Below are 6,943 nucleotides of genomic sequence, written 5' to 3'. Positions count from 1 at the left end.
GATTTTCTTTCTAAGAGGAAAATCAAATCAATGTTACATTTGGTGAAATACTAAGTGTAACAAGTGATAAGCGTAGGTCGACAATGATGGGTAAGATTAGGGATCTTACCAAATATCAAAGATTCAATGATTTTGTCTTTTTACTATTATGCAAAGAGATTTATTCCCTCGTAGGAGTGGAATAATAGAACATATTTATTTCTTCAGTTGTGTAACTTGAAGAACAAATGTCGGTATCATCATTTGCATCACAATTTGACTTTTCTACCTTTGGTACCCAAATATATTTGGGTCCTTTTATGTTAGTGAAATAGATATTATGAGCATACATCTTTCTCTTTTTACATTCATATTCTCTTTATAAAAGTATGAAGGAAGGTGTTCTTCTTTGCTCTCATGGTATTTCTTAATGAAACATAACATGACAATATAACCTTATTTATTACAATAGTTGCATTTTAAGGTCTTGCAATGAGAGGTGGACTTATTATTTCAATTTTTACTAAAGATTTTACTGTTGATCTTAGGTTCATAACCAAGACCAACCTTATTCCTAACAAAAGACCAACAATTTTGCCTCTTCCATTAGTTTCAAGTTGCCTAACAAAAGGGAGCTTTTATGCTCTTTGGTTCCCTAAAAAAAGGTTCAAGTTGCTTCTTCCTTTAGTGAATTTATCAAGTATATTTTTAAGATCATCAATTTTATTTTTCAAAATTTTGCATTTCTCACACTTGATAGATCCATCTAAGAGTTCACGGGAGCGGTAGTCATGACAACCTTCTTCTTCAAACTATGTTGTACATTTTATTTATCACCTTTGGTCAAATCATTTTCTTTTCTACAACACTATGAACTTTGTGTGTAGGAACAAAAGGACCTTCCTTCATAGTATTCCAAATACTATGATCCACCACTTCTATGAAAAAATTCATTTTCTCTTTCCACAAACTATACCCATATCCATTAAAGGATGAAGGTTTGTTTAAGGAATTACTTGAAGTCATATTTACTTTTGGGATGATTAGTCTTTAATATGAGTTAGACTTTAATGCCACTTGTTGAACAAGTGACTTCATGCATAAGAAGGGGGTGAATTATGGTATTTAAAGTTTGCAATTGTTTTAGTGCTTTTCTCAATTGTAATTGAAATTGGGTTAGTAGTTTCTTAAGGATAGAGTGAATAGAGGAAAAAATAAAGACAGTAAAATAAATAGCAGAAATTAAAGAGGGTAAGGGTTAGAGAGATTGCACCAGAGATTTATCCAGGTTCGGCCAAATGTTTTCCTGTCCCCAATAGATCTTCTTGGGATTTTGACATTAAACTTTGAGCTTTTACAAGTTATGTCCATGAACCTTAATGCAATATGACTTTGAGATTTTACAGACTTATCCCCAACTAAAATGAGAGACTCTACCCAGGCTAAGCTAATGAACTATTTAGAAAATTTTCAGGCTTATCTCAATTACCAAATAAAACTTTTTCCAACAAAGTTCCAGAAACTAAAACAAAGTTTTAATGACCGGTTTATCTCACAAACCAAACACAATTTCCCAAGAGTATCGCACTCTCGAGAATTAAAACAACAGAATGACCAATACAATTTCTTCTGCACAAGTAACATTTCACTCAAAAGCACCAAGTCAACTTAAGTGAAAGAAAAACTATTTCTAAAGAGAGAAAGAGAGATAATAGATAAATAAATTCCAAAGAAAATATAAAGCTTCGTAAAATGGCGTGAAATGAATAGGAGGTGACCCTCCTTTATATAGGAGATGGAAAATCCAAGAAAAGGAAAAGATCCATGGGAAAATTAAAGTTTCAACCGATTAACTTCTTGTCCCAATCGATTGAATGACCAAATTTAATCGGTTACCTTTTCCTAATATGGAAATATTGGATAGAGAGTTGTTACAAGTCATTAAGATGTTGTCATCGTAGTTTGGTTAATTGTTTAAACCTTCTCCAAATGATTGGCTTAATACCGCAATTGATTGGCCAATTCAAAAAAGTATTTCCAATCTATTGGCTTAATGCCCCAAGCGATTGGGTAGTTTAAAAAACTTTTTAAAACAAGTGGAAATTTTCTAAATCTCTTGGCTCGACCTTGCAAATATTTTTAAGAGATAAAAAGGTTTTAAGGAACTTTTTAGTGTGTGTGTGTGTGTGTGTGTGTGGTGGTGGGGGGTCCCTTAGCATCTTAGGAGTTACTTCCCTACTTTTTCAAAACTTTGATCACTCAAATAGACACGACCATGTAAACTTTCACACTTTCTCTCTTTCACAAATATAAGGCCTTCAAGATCCTTTTCTATATACATAGATCATATAAACACTTCAATGAAATCTTGAGTCTCCTACTAGAAAAGACTTGAGATTAGGGGTGAGAATATGTCAGACCAACTAATAGGGGCCTACGCCCTAGCCTACACAAGCCCATTTCAGGCCAGTTTTTTTTTTGAAATAGAAAAGGCTTAGGCTTTTTTTATAATCCTATTTAACTAAAAAAAGGCTAGACCACATGCCATAAAAAAATATTTTTAGGCCTTTCAGGCCGACCTATTGAAATAAACGTGAATAACTTTATAAATTTATATTGTATTTTGTAATTGGAATTAAAATATGAAAATAAAGTTTAGTTATCTTGGAGAACTTATGAAAATATGTTGAAAAAATATTATGAACAATACCATAAGTTATTGTCATAAGTTATTTCATAAGTACTATCAAACAAGTAGTATCACAAAACTTATGCTAATAGGCAAACTCGAATGATTCAATAAAAATAAACATTTAGTCTCATTGATATTTTAATTTGTTAGTCTATTTAACATTAGATGAATTGCTTATTTACAAAGGTTCAAATGAAGTAGGCTTTTATGTATGCTAGTATCCTAATCACACCTTCAAAAAGGTTAGACTCATGCCTAAAAATAAGCCTATGATAGGCTATAGGCCAAACTTAGGCTTTGAATGTTTGAGCAGGCTAGAATCAGGCTTGAAAAATACTAACTCAACCCAACCTATTCCCACCCCTACTTGAGATGCCCTTAAGTTTGGTCACCATCACCAGAGAGTTGGAAAACCATTACCACCGACTTCAATAGTCATTGGTTTTGTCCTCATCAAAACTTTAGGTTATCAACAAGATTATCAACTTTATACTTACAAGCACATATATCCATACTTTGTTGTATGCCATGGATAAAAAGCAATGTTTTAGTGTAGGATGCATTCACAAACATTTAGGATCATCTTTTCATGATTATTCTTGTTGTATCGACAATAACAAAACTATCAAAGAACCCACAAATGTTGATTCAAACAAATCAAATTTTAGAAACAAGAAAAATATGAGAGAGAGAAAATGAAATTAAAGATTCGAATGAAATAATAACCATGTATCACTTTGTTTACTTTAATAGACAAGGATATACAATAAGGTACTGGAAATTACCAAAATAACGTAAGGGGGAATCTCAACGCAAACTATATCTAATATTTAGTATAATCTAGTTTAACGATCCAAGAAAAGAAAGACGAGATACAACAAATTTGCATGGATTCAAATCATGTCATCAACATGATTCTCCAAGGAAATCCTTTGATTATCAAGAATTCATAACTTGTTGTTAAAAGTTAGGAAAAATATCTAAATTCCTTCGATTAAGACTTCATACTCATATGTCTTTAGGGTTAAACTATAGGATTTTCCTTTGCATTGCCTAATCGATTAACTAATAGATTATATCATTTAATTGGCCCGTAGATTATTTCTAAAATTACACTATTTTTTGTCATGTAAATAGAGAGCTCATCTATCATTTCAAATCATCTAGAAAACATGATAAAACCTCATTTTTCATTTCTCTCATAATCTCTCTAAATCATTTATACTTTTCTCACATATTTTAGCCATATTTCTTTGAGAGTGTTCTTGAGTTTAGTGAGAAATTGTATTTTGTATGAGGGCTTAATTGTATATTTACCAAGAGTATATTTTTCTCTTGAGTAAAACATTATTCCTTAGGAAGTGATCATTTTGGTTGGGAGATAAACCATTTAAAAACCTCTTTGTTTGTTTTTGGGGGATTAATATAACTTTCTGTTCGGTTCGTTAGCTCTGCCATAAAAGAAAAATTCTTTTTCGAGTTTGTGAAAATCAACCAGTAAAAAATATTCACAATAATTATTGAGTTCATCTCAATCAAAAGATCTATTGGTTCGAGATTAAAATGGTATAAAATCTCACTTGATTTCTAAGTTTAGCACGATTAAAAACCTAGTAGGTTCAAGATCAACACGGTAAAATTCTCGATTCAATTCATGGTCAACCTATATAAAACCTCGGTTCAGTTTAGAGGATAGACAACTCAAAACTCCATTTTGGTTTGAGACCGCCTATGCAAAATATCTATTTGGCTTAGAGACTAACTGCTTGAAGCTCTGCTCATTGTTTAGTTTAGAAACTGGCCGCTTGGAGTCTCAATTCGTTGTTTCATTAGAAGTTAGCATGAAACTTCATTTCCTTGTATAAGGGGGTACATAGGCTTAACTTTCTAAACACTATTACAAAATAGACCTTTCGTAACACCAATTTTACAACGGTCTTCCTTTTAACTGTTGTAATAGTTCTTTTTTGAGCATTTTTTTGTATTTACTAAAGGACATTTCACAATGGTCATAGGTAACAACCGTAGTGAAACATACCTAGACTGAAATGGTTTGAATACCAACTCCAATAATTTTCCATTTATCTTGATATAATGGGCTTGACCACTTAATCATCATAGTTGTTATAATCAACCATGGTGTAAGTTTCAATCATTTCATCACAGTTCATATTTTCAACCATGGTGAAATATGTTACTTATTTATATATAAGCGGAATTATCTTTCGCTTCAGTACATTACGATCGTCTCTCTCAAAATAAAACCCTAACATCTCTTTCGCTTGTCTCTCTCAAAACAAAAATCTAAAATCTCTCTAACTCATCTCTCTCATATGGAAACCCCAAACGTATCTAGCCAACTCGTCTTCTTCCAAGTATTCCTTTGTTTTATCAACTCTTAGCAAATGGCTACTTTATAGGTTCGTCTTCATTATAGTTTATCTTACAAAATTTGTATATCGATTATTGTTTATGTTTCAATAGCTTGTTTCATAATGTTTGAACTTTATGCTTTTTTTGACTTGTAGGTGGGGATGCTTGTTTCAATAATGAGGACACATCTAAAGTGAGCGTTGCAAATTTGAGTGAAAGATCCAGAACGACATCCATTCAAAATAGGCACAAGTTTGTAGATCTAACTTCAGTTTCATCCTTATTTCATTGTGGATGCCATTATGGGACATGTAAGTTTCTGAAACATTCTTCGTGGATGTCGTTTATGGTTTATTGTTGATGAATATTATTGATGATTGTTGTTGTTAATGTTTGTTTAAAAGACGTGTTTATTATATATTATGTGATTTAAGTGTTTTTCAATCTCTTACCAAATATATAATTCTTCATATTGCATTAGAAAATTATAATATGATAGATAAAGTTATATTAGAAAACAAGCGCACCTTCAATTCTTGACAAAAATTCTTTAATTTGTTATCTGCATATTGTTTTTTAACTGTTAGAACTTTATTTAATGATCGTAGATCTTCAACCACCCATACCTCCACCTCCAACTTTATTTTCAAAGTAAATAATATTTTTCAAAATGAACTAGAGGTGAAGGAAGGGACGGTTGAAGATCTACAATCATTAAACAAAGTTCTAACTGTTAAAGAGAAAAATGTGGATAAGGAGTTGAAGAACTCTTGTCATGCATTGAACATGAACCTGTTCCTCTAATATAACTTAATTCGTCATATTATAATGTTCTAGATCAAATTGATAGGTTATATGTTTGGTGAGCACTAGCGAAATAAGCATTCCACATAATTTATAATAAACTTAGTTGTATATATCACAAGGGTTGTTTATACCAATCGTTGTTAATTATTATTCATTGAGGAATATTAAAACGGTTGTTTAAATTAACCGTTATAGTAGATCGCGCACTACATAGCTTATAACCACGATCACACGACCATGGTGGAAAGCATGGTACATACAATCACACCTTACCTCATAATGGTTGGTTTAACATGGTGGTATTCCTTTTCCAACCATTGTGATAGGTGTTTTTCGTCGTAGTGAAAAGTTCTCAAGAAATATTGGATACTCTCAAGATCAGTTCTTGGGAAGAGAAGTTTGTCACTTTATTAGACCGAACCTCTATAAAAAAATCATTTCGTTCTCTCCTTTCTTATATCTTTTATTTTCCACTTAATTTCTTTACTTGGAATTTTTGCTGCTATATTCAAACGTTTTTGTTAAAATATTTTGAAGCTCTGGTTTTGAAAATGATTTTGTTTAAATAAACGACATTCAAACCTCCACAATTCAACCCTCTCTTGTTTATGGAGTCACTTGTTCAATAAGTGGCATCAGAGTCTAACTCTTGTTTAAAGACTAATTGTCTCATGAGGAAGATGATTTCCAACATTATTGTTAACAAAAGGGCTTTTCTAAACACACATCCACCATTCATTGGTGATAGGTTTGAATTGTGAAAAACTAGATTTAAAATATTCATTCAAATTTTTGATCTTGAGTGTGGGAAACTATAATCAAGATATGTTTATCCATACTCACCATGTTAATGGTGAAGTAGTAGATAAATTCATTTTTTAATCGAAGAGGAAACGAGAAAGTTTTAAATTGTTTTTTAAACTAAAAATTTCTAAGTCATGTCTTTAGATGAAAATCAATTTTTCTATGTCCTTAATTATAATTCCGCCAAGGAAATGTGCGACACTCTTGAAATGATCTATGATGTTTCTCCAAGTATCTAACAAGAGAGAATGAACACACGAGGCGAAGAAGATGAATAATAAATATCAA

Source organism: Lathyrus oleraceus, chromosome 7, assembly GCF_024323335.1.
Source record: "Lathyrus oleraceus cultivar Zhongwan6 chromosome 7, CAAS_Psat_ZW6_1.0, whole genome shotgun sequence".
Taxonomy (NCBI): Eukaryota; Viridiplantae; Streptophyta; class Magnoliopsida; order Fabales; family Fabaceae; genus Lathyrus; species Lathyrus oleraceus.
The sequence above is the reverse complement of the archived record's forward strand: the minus strand, read 5'-3'. Positions refer to the sequence as shown.